Source organism: Macrobrachium nipponense, chromosome 23 (assembly GCF_015104395.2).
Source record: "Macrobrachium nipponense isolate FS-2020 chromosome 23, ASM1510439v2, whole genome shotgun sequence".
In the NCBI taxonomy this organism is placed as follows: Eukaryota; Metazoa; Arthropoda; class Malacostraca; order Decapoda; family Palaemonidae; genus Macrobrachium; species Macrobrachium nipponense.
This window is the reverse complement of record NC_061090.1, coordinates 58,042,379-58,057,378: the sequence shown is the minus strand read 5'-3', so window position 1 is coordinate 58,057,378 and position 15,000 is coordinate 58,042,379.

The following is a 15,000-nucleotide window of genomic DNA, read 5'->3' as shown; positions in this document are numbered from 1 at the left end:
AAACGTATGTTTGCCCAGGTAGGCTGCTCATAACGCGGACGAATGAACAACAATTTGTATTCTTAGCTCAAGTGATTCTTGAGGAAAGCTTGCTCTCAAAACTTCTCAGAAAGCTAAAGAAAAAAGTAAGGGACAGAAAATTACTGAATTCGATCATCAGATATATTACATACTATATAATATATATATATATTATATATATATATAGATTTATATATATATATATATATATATACATACATACATATAATATATATACAGTATATATATATATATATATATATATAATATATATATATATATAATATATATATATATATATATATGTGTGTGTGTGTGTGTGTGTGTGTGTGTGTGTGTGTGTGTGTGTGTGTACTGACGGCCATCGAAGAATTGGCGTAGTTCTTAATTCATTGTCCGTAATGGAAATATTGCCCATATGCAGGTGCAGATTATTTACTTAACAATAAATAACATTTCCTTTCAAAGGTGCTATGCTTGAAATAAATTACATTTAGAACCGATAGACTTATTCAACGTATTAAAGATAATTATTTCTGCAAAAGTAAGGAAAATGAATACCTTATTCTCAACTCTAGCTTCGTGACAGCATACCGAAGATTTTGAAGTTGGCTTTGCTGCCGCTCGAGTCTTGACTGAACGTATCGTACTGCATTGGGGTGATGTCATTTCGTCTCCTACAGCCGATAAATATACATCAAGGCGTTAACATTCTTGAAAATGATGTTTAGTTAAACTAATTTTGTCCTTTGATCAATAAAATAATTTTGCATGACACATTTAGTGGGCCTAAATTGGACCTTCTGATTTTCCCCACATGAGTACCATATGTCTATTTTCAGCAGCAGTATATCTATCGGATACGTAATATAATGAATATTTAAATCGACTATATATATATATATATATATTATATATATATAATGTATTATATATACTATAATATATATACATATATATATATATATATATACATATATATTTAATCTGCTTTATTTGACTATTCCCGTTATTCTTGTTTATTAGCCATGTTCGCCTTTCTTCTTATCCTTTTCATAATTGCTTAACATAATTAACTCAGACTTAGCTATTCAAAGTCAAAAAGCAATCATATAAAAAAACAAACGAATATAATTCAGTTCTTTATTTTTATCGAATCCTTGCATATCATCCTGTTTCATTTGGACACCTTGGAAAGCTGTGGGGAGTCAAAACTGACGAATACATTAAGAAAGACTTACTTTCCATTAAAGCTTTCTTAGGTTGATTTTTCTGTAGCTATTCATTTCTTCTAAATAGAAATTAATTCAAATTGAGTTCACATGTTATACCTACTAGACCTACTACCATAAGCATATTATAAGTAGCTGAAAGGATAAAAAATATGAAAGGTGACGTTCTCGTTTAAGTCTATTTCATATGTTTTTTTTTTTTTTTTTTTTTTTCAAGAAAAACCTACTGCTTTAATCAAGGGTTGTAACACGGCTACAGGGTGTAACACGAGTGTATGCACATATTTTGTGGAATGAAACATAAAGTTTCTTTGAACAGAAAATATTTTATAAACATGCATTTTAAGGCGTCCGTTGTCGGAGCGGGGAATTTTAAAATAACCGTTATCATTAGTGATGCTTTCACGAGATGGAGTTCGTAGTGAGAAGTCGGATCTAGTCGCCTGAGATGTAGAAGAGAGCGGAGGTGGCGTATAGTAGTGATGGAAGGATTAGGCTGATGTTAATAAAGTATCTCCCAATAAAATGCATTCTTTAGGTTTTGAAGGAAAAAATGCAAGCATCATTGAAATCGTTTCCCTCCCTATCCGTGGTATTCACTGGCCACCGATAAAAAACAAAACAAAAAGTGTAAGCCTAACTGAATCTCTCATCCATCAAAGATAAGTTTGCTTATTCATTAGTCTTATTCATTAGACAACTATCAAAGATTTCAAGTGTACAGATTTAAAAAATCCTCTTCCTCTCCATCTAAAGTATTCATCAGACACCAGGCATAAGCGTAGAGCTAGTTATGATTCCTGGTTCAGCATTTCGTGACGAGGCACTAGAATTTAAAGTTCACAAATGAATGTTGCTCAGCAACATTTACACTACTGTATTGTCTTGCTCTCATGTGGTGCTTGGAGGTGTTCCACCTCTAGGCCCATGTTCTAAATTTTGCCGTTCTTTAAACAATTCTATTCATCTATGTATGATTCTCTTCGTTTTATTAAGCTTTCTCCATATCTCTCCAACAGGAACTTGCACCGAATGCAGTGCAATAATTCTCTCGCTCATCGAGGGATGTTTCTTAGACCGATGAATGACACATTGACATTTGATTCCCGTGCACATAACATCAAAAGCAATAGAAGTGAGGTTTAGCCATGGGTTTTCAAACCACTGTTAAGGACTATCGTTTTTTTTTTCTTTTCTTTTTAATTTGATAGCATTTTGTGAGATTCCAATGTTTTCTGTAAAATTTAACAAATGGAATAGTTCAACAACCTTCAACTTAATATTGAAATGATAATTTAAGGACTATGTTTATGCGATACTACTAGTGATAGGTGTCTCCTATCTATTTGGTATTGTATATCTATGGTTGTGATATGACGTTTTTTATCACTTCGTTTCGTTCACGTCAATTTTGCTATATGGAAAATAGTTTTACACAATAACATAACATAATGTTCTAAAGATATCAGTGACTGATTTTAACGTCATTACACATGATTTCTTCCATCTTTGACAAGAAAAATAGATAAATAAGGCATGAATCGTGCGTCAGGTAGGTGAACGAAAAATTATGAAACTCTGCCACGAGTTTTTTGGCCGACAGTACAAATATATATATATATATATATATATATATATATATATATATTATATATATATATATATATATATATATATATATATATATATATTAATACTGGTTGACTGGTTTTTTCGGAAGTAACGGGATACTACTACGTACTTGCTGTAATGGAAACTGCATTCTCTCTCCTCTCCCTTCTTATTCTTTCTCCTCTCTCTCTCCTATTAATCTACCGCCCCCTTCCCTCGTTAAGTACTCACTAAGGCACTTGATAAAGGCCAGAATTCTTTATTTATTTTACAAAAAAAAAAGAGAAATAAGATATAAAAAGTGGAATCCTTGAGAAGTCGTCCAACTTCAATTTGGCGAAAAACGCCGTGAGATGAAGGAGGGAAGGAAGGAAGGAAAGAAAAGAAAGGGGAAGGGAGGATAGGAAGATAGGGAGGGAAGGAAAGAAATAAGAAAGGAAGGAAGGAAAGATAGCCTGTTGAAACACCCGACCGAATACCGACGCTAGCAGTAAGTAAGGAGACTTCCGACTCGAAATGAAGGAAATCAGTCGAAGGGAATCGGGGGCCCGGTCCAATATCAGCGATTTGGGGTCGGGGTGGGTGGGTGGGGGAGGGGGTGTCGCGGCAGCGTCGAAGCGACCTAAAAGAGAACTGTCACTGTTAAAGTGTCCACGGGCCATCAAATTTCAAAGGGGAAAATCCCTTTGAAGAGCCCCCCAGGAAAGAGGGGTTAATGCTCTCTCTCTCTCTCTGGTTTGTTGCTTGTCGCTTAGATACCGTCTAGTACGACATTCGGTTTAACCATTTTTCGTTCTGGTTCTTTGTCGAACTCCTGCTTCTGCTACTACTTCTGCTTCTCATGCTGTTGTTGCTACTGCTAATACAGCTGCTTATGCTTCTGCTTCTACTGCTGCTGCTGCTGCTGTTGTTGTTTCTGCTTCTACTACTGCTGCTGCTTCTGCTTCTGCTTCTACTGCTGTTTCTCTTGCTACTCGGATACTACTTCTACTGCTGCTACTGCTCTTATGCTTCTACTTCTGCTTCTGCTTCTGCTGCTGCTTCTGATTTTGGTGCTGTTGCTGCTGCCTCTGCTAATACTGCTACTACTGATGCTGCTTCTGCTTCTGACGCTCTTCTGCTTTGCTGCTGCTTCTGATTTGGTGCCTGTTTGCTGCTCTTGCTAATAATGCTACTACTGATGCTGCTTCTGCTTGGTGCTTCCAGGTTCACTTCTCCTGCTCCTGCTCCTGCTCATGCTTCTGCTGCTCCTCCTGCTCCTGCTGTTACTCCTGCTCCTGCTGTTGCTACTGCTCCTGCTGTTACTCCTGCTCCTGTTGTTGCTACTGCTCCTGCTGTTACTCCTGCTCCTGCTGTTACTCCTGCTCCTGTTGTTGCTACTGCTCCTCCTGCTCTTGTTCCTCACCTTGCTCCTGCTGCTCCAACCGCCTCTCTTGTTCCACCTCTTCCTCCTCCTGCTACCCCTTCTCCTTCAGCTTCTGTTCCTGTTTCTGTTTCTGCTTCTGCTTCCGCCTCCTTCTCCTTCAGCTCTGTTTCCTGTTTTCCTTTTTGCTTCTTTCTCTTTCGCCTCCTTCTCCGCCAGCTCCGCCTTTTCCTCCACCTCTTCCTCTACCTGCTCTACCTCTTCCCCCTCCTCCTCTTGCTCCTCCTTCTCCACCTCTTCTTCTTCCTCCTCCTCCTCTTGCTCCACCTCTTCTTCCTCCTCCTCCTCCTCTTGCTCCACCTCTTCTGCCGCGCTCTTCTTGTTCCAACTCTTCCTCCTCCTCCTCCTCTCGTTCCACCTTTTCCTCCTCCTGCTCCACCTCTTCCTCCTCCTGCTCCTGCTCCTTCTCCTCCACCTCCTCCTAGTACCCACGGAGCCTACCCCCGTGGCAGATTAGAGCAGCCAGATCCAAGAGGGATTTGCTTGCGAGTACTTAAACGGAGTCTTCTCGTTCCCTCCTGCCCCATTTTATAGGATTATTCTGGCCACCGGGAACGCCCCCCATTCTGGACGCTCCAATTACACTTACTTCCATTTGTTTATTCGATTTTATTCTTTAAATCTTATTTGACTATCTTCTTTATTTAATTTTATTCATTTAAATCTATTATTTTCTTTTTTATTATATTTATCTATCTTTTATTTCATTTCATTCATTCTATTTTCTTTATTTTTTTATTCATTTTTTTTATTTATTTGTCTATTTTCTTTATACAATGTTATTCCTTTAATCTTCTTTATTTTCTTTGATATAATTTTCGTATTTTACCTATTTTCTTTATCTAATTTTATTTATTTAATCTTCTTTATTTTCTTTATCTATTTATTTTCGCTATTAAATTTTCTTTCTTTAATCGGTTATTCAGCTTTATTCATTTATTTAATTTACTTACTTTATTTAATTTTCCTTCAGTAATTCTCTTCATTTAATTTCAGCAAAATATTAAAGGAACAACAATATATTTACTCTTACTAAATAACACTGACCTCAGTTTGCAACCATTTTCCTCTCCAAAGAATGACGGACATCGGCGACTTACTGAACGAAAGCACTGACGCTGAAATAAGAAATTATTGAAAAGAGGGAATATTTGTAGAGGAAAAAAAAATTAAATCTAATTTTTCGGACGATTTTTACTTATTTCATGCAGTTCACCTGTCTACTTTTGAGCCTACAATGAGAGTGTATATAATATATATATATATATATATATATATATATATATATATATATATATATATATATATATATATATATATATATTTTGTACGAAGATAGAACCCGAAACCAAAATGAAAATTTGTATACATCTTTATCGATTCCATAATGTTTACCTGGAGCCGATATATTGTACCAGGAAGCTCCACTTTACTATTGTTTATCGGCGAGCTTTTTCTTGCGGTCCAGAAATCCGAGGATTTTATCGACAATTTTATCGCGAATTTTATTTCGTCCTGGGAAGAACGATGGAGGAAAATAAAGAATCTTTTGTTGGAGGGAAAAAGGGGTCGTCTTTCGTTCGTTCGTTCGTACCTTCGTCCTCGAGAGATATTCGGAGATAAAAATGAGAAAAAAATCGGAATCTTTCTCCCTGATCTAAATGGCACACAAAATGTTTCACTTGGTGTCAGGCCGTAACGTAATTTTAAAGTAAAATCTCTTTGTTTTGCCTTTTTGCACTGATGGCTTTTATTTTTCTATTGTTTGCAATTTTGTAAAACTAAGTTAAGTTAGGTATTTTGCTATTTGTTTTACGTTAGTATACATTTTGGTTAAATGTACTGTTAATTTGCTTTGGTTGAAAAAAAGCTTAAGTTTTGTGGCGCCATCTATTGAGTGCAGTTTGAAGTGCGGCCTTCCTCAGTGTTTTTGCTTCCTTGCCAAATTTGTAACTCTGATTATTTTTCTTTATGGTGACTGGGAGTGTGGTAAGGAGAGGTGACTTGTGACTCTCCCAAAGTATTCTAGAGTCTAGTTCAAGGCCGTTGAGGACTCTGGAGCTGCTGATCTGTCTGCTGTTGTGGTTTTATTTTTTACTATATAAACGTTCCTATTCTGAAGATTTCTCGCTTGTTCTCTTGAGAACATCTGCTGTCATTGAGCTGCTGCTTAATGTGAAAGGCAGTTATGCATGTGAGCTACATGTGGGAGTACGACGTGCAACTGTGATTTAAGTGGCCTACTGGCTTAAATCTTTGGCGTTGGCAGTTGTGTGTGGTTCTGGGCTCGAGAGCCTTTTTCGTCTTTCATGGATGTATCCACTGTATCAGCACCAGAGTGGCCTTGTTGGAGCAAGTAGGGTGTCTTCTCTCAGGTAAGAGGAACATCTCCTGTATCTTTGGCGAGCCGTAGACTAAAGTGTGTATATCCACCAACGGTTTTTGAAGTGCAGTTCTTCTGATGGGAGTGACGTTCTGTGACTGCATTTTTTTGAGCGATATATGGACTCGTCTGTATTAGTACTGGTCTGTGTCATAGGACCAATCTGTGTGTATTTTTAGATACACCCTAAAGAGTGTGTAATTATATGGTCTAAAGTGTTTGATAGTATATTAAGGTTTAGATTGTTATGATTTAGGTAGGATTTATTGTTTCTTTTTGTATGTCCTTCCACTTCTTTTCCTTTCTATTTAGTAATAGGTTAGTGTGGGTGGGTAAATTTATTTGGGACCCTTATTAAGATTAAGATTTGGTTCTTCTCTATGAGTAGGGTTTAGCTTTAGTTATAGGTGACTCTCTGAGTTATTTGATGGCCTTTTGTGTTTTGTCTATTTATTACTTTTTGTGAGCCATCAGTGTACGTATATTTATTGTGTAATAAATATTGTGAAATTTTTGCCTGTGTCTTTCTGATTTTCCTCGCTCATACTGATTTGTTTTGTCACTGGATTTAAGATTAAAATAAAAGAACCAGTTACGTCTTCCTCCTAAAGGGAGTTCGTAACATATTTGGCGACCGTGACAGGATCCAGGACAAACTCAGTCGGTGGTGCGAGTGGTCAGACTGTGCTCTGGGTGAGATTTTTCAGTATTTATTTTTCTTGTGCCCTCATCACCTTCCTTTTCCTTTTCACTATGGCTGATGTAGAGTTTAACCCTGCTGAATATTTAGCTTCTGAGGATTGTGTTAGGTATTTGAGTGCTTTGACTAAAGAAAAAATTTGAAAGCTTGTGCTAGGTGGTTAGGCATTTCTTTAACAAATAGGAATTGAAAAAGGATGTGTATAAGTTGGTAAAGAATAGGCTGTGTGAACTTAAACAAACTGCTGATGAATTAATTAGTGAAAGCATGATTGAGTCTGATGTAGAAGGGGCTCCGGGATTGAGTCTTTTTCAGGATCTGCCCCACTGTGGAGTGATTTTTGAAGGGTACGGCAGTCTGCCTGATGGTAAAAGTCAGACTGAGCGAGTTCCTCGTATGATAATGTGGTCCAGCTGTTCCTACTCGTTCGGTCAAAGTGGAAAATGAGCCACTAGTAAAGGATTTCCAGAGCATGTTGGAGCTAAAGAAGTTAGAGTTCGAGGAGTTGGAGAGAATCAGAGCACATGAGAGAGCAATGCTTGGTATGGAGTTAGAGTTGGCCAAGCTCAGCAAGGTAGGGAAGTGTGTGAGTACCCCCATCCGTGAAGATACCGTTGGGGAAAGTTTAGTTTTTGGGGATGCTCTAAAACTTGTACCTTGTTTTACTGAGGAGAACGTGCCTGAATTCTTTTAAGGCTTTGAAAGGGTTGCTTCCAGGTTGTCTTGGCCTAGGGAGGTCTGGACAGTGTTGATTCAATGTCGCTTGCTGGGCAAGGCTCAGAAGGTTATAATGCCATAGAGGAGCAAGTATCTCGGGATTATGAGAAAGTGAAAGCTTTGATATTAAAAGCTTATGATTTGGTTTCCGAGGCCTACAGGCAGAGGTTTAGGAATTTTAACAAAACCCCGAACATGACTTTTGTGGAATTTGCCCGTGTAAAGCAGGAGCATTTTGATGACTGCTCAAGAGTCGCCAAGTAACTACTTTGGCGGCCTTGAAGGAATTGATATTGATTGAAGATTTTAAGAAATCCTGTGCTAAAGAGTTAAGAGTGCATTTAGAAGATTTGAAAGTTACCTCTTTTCCCAGAATTGCTCAGTGAGTGATGAATATATATTGACCCATAAAGTTGGTACTGAGAACTTCAGGGGTAATTTCCCTGTGGTCAAGGGTGACGGGAGAGTAGAAAGAGAATGTTCTTTAACCAAAAATAATTCTAATTTTCAGGTTAACTCTAAAGCAAATTCTAATTTTCAGGTCAAAAATCAACCAATAAGTAATCCCGTGGTAATTTTGTGAATAGGAATTTTGCAAAAACTGATAATGCTCATCCTAGTCGTACTATAACTAGTAGTGTGGGAAGTAGTAGAACCTGTTACTGGTGTAAACAGACAGGACATACCCAGGCTAGGTGTTTTGCTCGTCAGAATTATTTACAGAGGCAGGCTACTTCTCCCATTGCTTTGGTGAATCAAGTTAAGGCTTCTCAACATTCTGTAGAGAATGAAAGAAAATGGTAAAGGTAATAAGAGAAAGATTCCCCCATGTGACTGTCATTTAATAAGTATATTTGGCCAGGTAAGCTGAGATTTGAGGAGGAAGTTATAAATGTCAAATCTTTTTGAGGGACACAGGTGCTGCGCGATCTTTATTGTTGAGAAGTAGGTTACCTCTGATGTGAAGATCGCTAACTATGTTATTTTTTAAGTGGTTTTCCTGACACTGTTGTGTCTGCTCCTGTGGTTGAAGGAGAGATTGACACATTGGGTGTTGTAAAGAATATTATTCTGGCCATTGTTGATAAACTACCTATTCCTGGATAGATGGTATCCTAGGAAATGACTTATGTAATGTGGAGGGACAAGAATTGTTCCCCATTTTAACCGTAAATAAATTACCAATTGCTGTAACTACTCGCTCCCAGAGAAAAGGGCGTAACCTCTTGATGGACGGAGAGGATTTAAATTTAGACCCTGTACAAGTAGATGTAGCAGTAGGAAGGCTCGAGTCTGTAGGAAGTAGTGATAGTAGTAAAGTAGTTAGAGCATGGAATAGGGCTGATTTTATAAGAGCTCAGCATGATGAATTTGATGTGGAAATAACTGAGGGGGATGATGTTTCTAAGCCATGTTTTGTATCAGAGAGAGGATTATTGTATAGATTAAGTCGTTCTGCTCTTATGGAATCTTCTGAGTACCATAAGCAGATTTAGTACCTAAACAATTCAGAGACGAATTGCTGCAGTTAGCTCATGAGGATCCTTTCTCGGGACACTTTGGGTTTGGGGTAACTAAAACTTTTAAGAGATTAACCAAGCTATTTTGGTGGCCTAATATGGAGAAGGTGTATTAAGCTGTTTCTTGCGAACTTGTGAGACGTGCCAGGTCATGGGTAACCCAATCAGGTATTGCGAAAGGCTCCGTTAAAACCCATCCCTGTAATTGGTGAACCAGTTTGCAGAGATTGTCATTGATGTTGTTGGTCCTTTACCTAGAAACCCAATCGGGATATATGTATTTATTAACTGTGATGGATAGGGCTTCTCGGTTCCCAGAGGCTTTCCCTCTTAGGAAAGTTACGTCAAAAGCTGTCTGGGAGAAGTTAGTAGAATATTTTTGTCGTTATGGGTTACCTTGTACCATTCAATCAGATCGCGGTACTAATTTTACTTCCAAGTACTTTCAGGACAGGTGTGCTGAACTGGCCATTCAGCACATCACCAGTGTCCCATATCATCCCGAAAGTCAAGGGGTTGTGGAAAGGTTCCACCAAACCTTAAAAAGTATAATTGGTAAGTACTGTTACGAAAGGGAGAGTAGTTGGGATAAGGAACTACCTTATGCATTATTTGCATTAAGAACTCACCCAAATGAATCTACTGGTGTTTCTCCTTTCAGATTGGTGTATGGTCATGAGGTTCGAGGTCTTTTGGAAGTGTTATTTGAAGTGTTGATTGGGGGACGAAAACAAATTCAAAATTTAAATATATTTTTATCTAATTTGAAAAATAAATTGAGTGGTGCCTGGAAGTTTGCCCAGGATAATTTGCAAGCTTCCCAGGCTTGTATGAAAGCATCTATGATCGCAAGGCAGTAAGTCGTTCTTTCGAATCTGGAGATCTGGTTCTGGTTTTAGAAATGGACTCTGATAGTTTTTTCTGAAACCCAGATTTAAAGGTCCATGGAAGGTAATAAGAAAGGTGTCTGACGTTAATTATGAATTAGATTCTCCAGGTTCTACTAGAAAGAGTAGAATTTTTCACATTTAATAGATTAAAGAAATATGAAGGTAGAAATCCAGATCCATTAAATATTGTTTATGAAATACCATGTCCTCTAGCTACTGTATTTAATAATAATGTTGATAACCATGTATCTGTAGAGAATTTATCTGTAGAGAATTTAAGAAAAAAAACAAATGTTGAAATTTTTAATAAGGCTAATGTTTTGTTGGAGCATCTGATGAAGTCCAGAAGAAAGACATGTTATGTTTGATAAAGTTCTTTTCCAGTAGTTGAGAGAGACTCCAGGGCTTACTTCATGGCTTGAACATGATATTGAGGTATGTGACGCTCGTCCAGTCAAAGCAGGCTCCTTACCGCCTGAACCCAGAAAAAGCCAAAGTAGTGAGAAGGAGGTACAGTAATATGCTGGACAATGATCTTATTCAACCCAGCTCAAGTCCGTGGAGTTCTCCTATAGTTCTGTAAAGAAACCTGACGGTAATTATAGAATGTGTGTTTGACTACCGTAGAGTTAATCAGGTAACCAAGAGTGACAGTTCCCTCTTCCCCGGATTGAGATTTAATAGACCGGATAGGGAATGCCAAGTTTGTAACTAATTATGACTTATTGAAGGGTTACTGGCAGGTGCCATTGTCTCACAGGGCCCGTGAGATTTCGGCATTTGTCACCCCAAATGGGTTGTATGAATGTAAGGTGATGCCTTTTGGTTTAAAAAATGCAGCTTGTACGTTCCAGCGCCTTATGAATAGGGTGATATGCGGGCTGGAGGGTACCGAAATATATATTGACAACTTGGTGGTATACAGTCAGGACTGGAAAACCCATGTTGAAAGGTTAAGAAAAACTGTTTCAGGTTTACGAAGGCTGGTTTGGTTGTAAATATCAACAAGTGTGAGTTTGGTAAGGCTGTATGGACCTATCTTGGTCATGAGGTTGGTTTGGGGAAGGTTGCTCCTAAACATGCTAATATTGGGGTTATAGCCAACCTTCCTCAACCGTGTAATGTCCGTGGTGTCCGCAAAATTCTTGGTATGTTAGGTTATTATAGGAGGTTCCTGAAGAATTGCTGACATCGCCAGCCTTTAACTAATCTATTGAAAAAGAATACTAAGTTTTTGTGGAGTTCAGAGTGTGAAAAAGCGTTTCTAATTTGAAATCGGTATTAGTCTCTGAACCAATTCTTAGCTCTCCCAATTTTAATAAACCTTTTATTTTGCAGTGATCCAGTGACGTGGGCATTGGAGGAGTTCTGTTTCAGAGAGATGATGAGGGGGAAATGCACCCTGTATCTTATTTCAGTAAAAAGTTACTCCCGGCTGAAAGAAAATACTCGACCATAGAGAAGGAAGCTTTGGCTCTGGTGAAGAGCGTATCCCATTTTTCCATTTATTTATCTAGTTCTTTCCAGGTTGAAGTGTTGACGGACCATAACCCGCTGGTGTTCATAAATAAGATGAAGGGAGCGAATCAAAGGATTCTGCGATGGGCACTTCTCCTTCAGGAATATAACCTGGTCTTCCAACATATAAAAGGATGGACAACAAGATCCCCGATGCACTTTCTAGGATGTGAAGTGTTGGCTGTTATGCCGTTCCTGATTTTCTAATTTTCTTTTCAGATGGTGTATAGGCTATTAATGTATCCTAAGGTTGTTTTTGCTTATTTTATGTGCAATCCCGGAGTTCCCTGTTATTTTTTTGGGGGGGCCAGTTAGATTAAGTAGTCCTAGTGTGAGTGTTTTTGCTTGTCATGTTTACTTTACCTTATATTTTCGTATTAAGGTTAAAAAAAAAATTAATTTTCCTGTTTAGTCAAATTTATTTTTTTTTGTTGAGGGAGGAAGGTGTCAGGCCGTAACGTAATTTTTAAGTAAAATCTTCTTGTTTTGCCTTTTGCACTGATGGCTTTTATTTTTCTATTGTTTGCAATTTTGTAAAACTAAGTTAAGTTAGGTATTTTGCTATTTGTTTTACGTTAGTATACATTTTGGTTAAATGTACTGTTAATTTGCTTTGGTTGAAAAAAAGCTTAAGTTTTGTGGCGCCATCTATTGAGTGCAGTTTGAAGTGCGGCCTTCCTCAGTGTTTTTGCTTCCTTGCCAAATTTGTAACTCTGATTATTTTTCTTTATGGTGACTGGGAGTGTGGTAAGGAGAGGTGACTTGTGACTCTCCCAAAGTATTCTAGAGTCTAGTTCAAGGCCGTTGAGGACTCTGGAGCTGCTGATCTGTCTGCTGTTGTGGATTTTACATATATAACGTCCTATTCTGAAGATTTCTCGCTTGTTCTCTTGAGAACATCTGCTGTCATTGAGCTGCTGCTTAATGTGAAAGGCAGTTATGCATGTGAAGCTACATGTGGGAGTACGACGTGCAACTGTGATTTAAGTGGCCTACTGGCTTAAATCTTGGCGTTGGCAGTTGTGTGTGGTTCTGGGCTCGAGAGCCTTTTTCGTCTTTCATGGATGTATCCACTGTATCAGCACCAGAGTGGCCTTGTTGGAGCAAGTAGGGTGTCTTCTCTCAGGTAAGAGGAACATCTCCTGTATCTTTGGCGAGCCGTAGACTAAAGTGTGTATATCCACCAACGGTTTTGAAGTGCAGTTCTTCTGATGGGAGTGACGTTCTGTGACTGCATTTTTTGAGCGATATATGGACTCGTCTGTATTAGTACTGGTCTGTGTCATAGGACCAATCTGTGTGTATTTTTAGATACACCCTAAAGAGTGTGTAATTATATGGTCTAAAGTGTTTGATAGTATATTAAGGTTTAGATTGTTATGATTTAGGTAGGATTATTGTTTCTTTTTGTATGTCCTTCCACTTCTTTCCTTTCTATTTAGTAATAGGTTAGTGTGGTGGGTAAATTTATTTGGGTCCCTTATTAAGATTAAGATTTGGTTTCTTCTCTATGAGTAGGGTTTAGCTTTAGTTATAGGTGACTCTCTGAGTTATTGATGGCCTTTTGTGTTTTTGTCTATTTATTACTTTTTGTGAGCCATCAGTGTACGTATATTTATTGTGTAAATACTATATTGTGAAAATTTTTGCCTGTGTCTTTCTGATTTTCCTCGCTCATACTGATTTGTTTTGTCACTGGATTTAAGATTAAAATAAAAGAACCAGTTACGTCTTCCTCCTAAAGGGAGTTCGTAACACTTGGTTTATTGAAGAGGGGTTCCTATGGCCGACACCTGTGACCGCCACGGTCTTTGTGTCGTCGCCTTTTCCCGCGAGACATATTTTAAACAATATTCTTTCCAATATATATTTGATTCATTTTAAATCATATTTTTCCAGCCTTCCCTCTACATTTTCTACATTCTCGCCCCTCGCCAAGTGTGTGAGAACGCCATTCTTTTATATTTTTTTATGCCGTTTCAAATTTCATGTTCTATATTTTCTTTTGGTCGAAAACGCGACTGTTTTCCATTAAATATTGGTCCTTTATTTTCCTCGTTTCTTCTCAAATATTTTTCATTCTTGGGTTCATTCACATAAAAGAGGGAGTTTCCACTTTCTGGGTTTTTATTTCATTCCTGCTTTTATTTTGCATATGTATACTTTTTTCTTATATCGCTTGCATATACGTGTATGTTAATATTTATGTATATTATATATATATATATATATATATATATATATATATATATATATATATATATATATATATATATAGTATATATATATATATATATATATATATATATATGTATATATGTATATATATATATTAGTTTTGTGTTTGTAAAAGAATCTCTCTCTCTCTCTCTCTCTCTCTCTCTCTCTCTCTCTCTCTCTCTCTCTCTCTCTCTCTCTCTCTCTCTCTAATTTTTCTCCAACCGGCATTTACGCGGTAATAATTAACCGTAAATTGAACGCACAGCTTTGAGGTTAATGTCACAGAAAGCCAGTCGATGCATTGCCTGTTAATCATTAGTGTTAATAACACGGTTTCCCTGAGACAGACGGCCTGGCATTAAGTTAGTCTCGCAAAACTTTCCCCCTGACTATTAATTTAGCTTAAGGTAATAATAGGCCTTCGGCAGTCAGCTGCCTGACGTGCGGGAAACGACGAGAGAGAGAGAGAGAGAGAGAGAGAGAGAGAGAGAGAGAGAGAGAGAGAGAGAGAAATATATCGCCAGTTAATGACTTCATTTTTTATCCCTTTGCGAACCAATACATACATACACACACATATATATATGATAGTAAGTATAGATATATATATGATATATAGATATATATATATATATATAATATATATATATATATTCCCATTGCAAAATATACTTGGAATATATATATATATATGATATATATATATATATATATATATATATATACTATATATATATATATATATATATATATATATATATATAT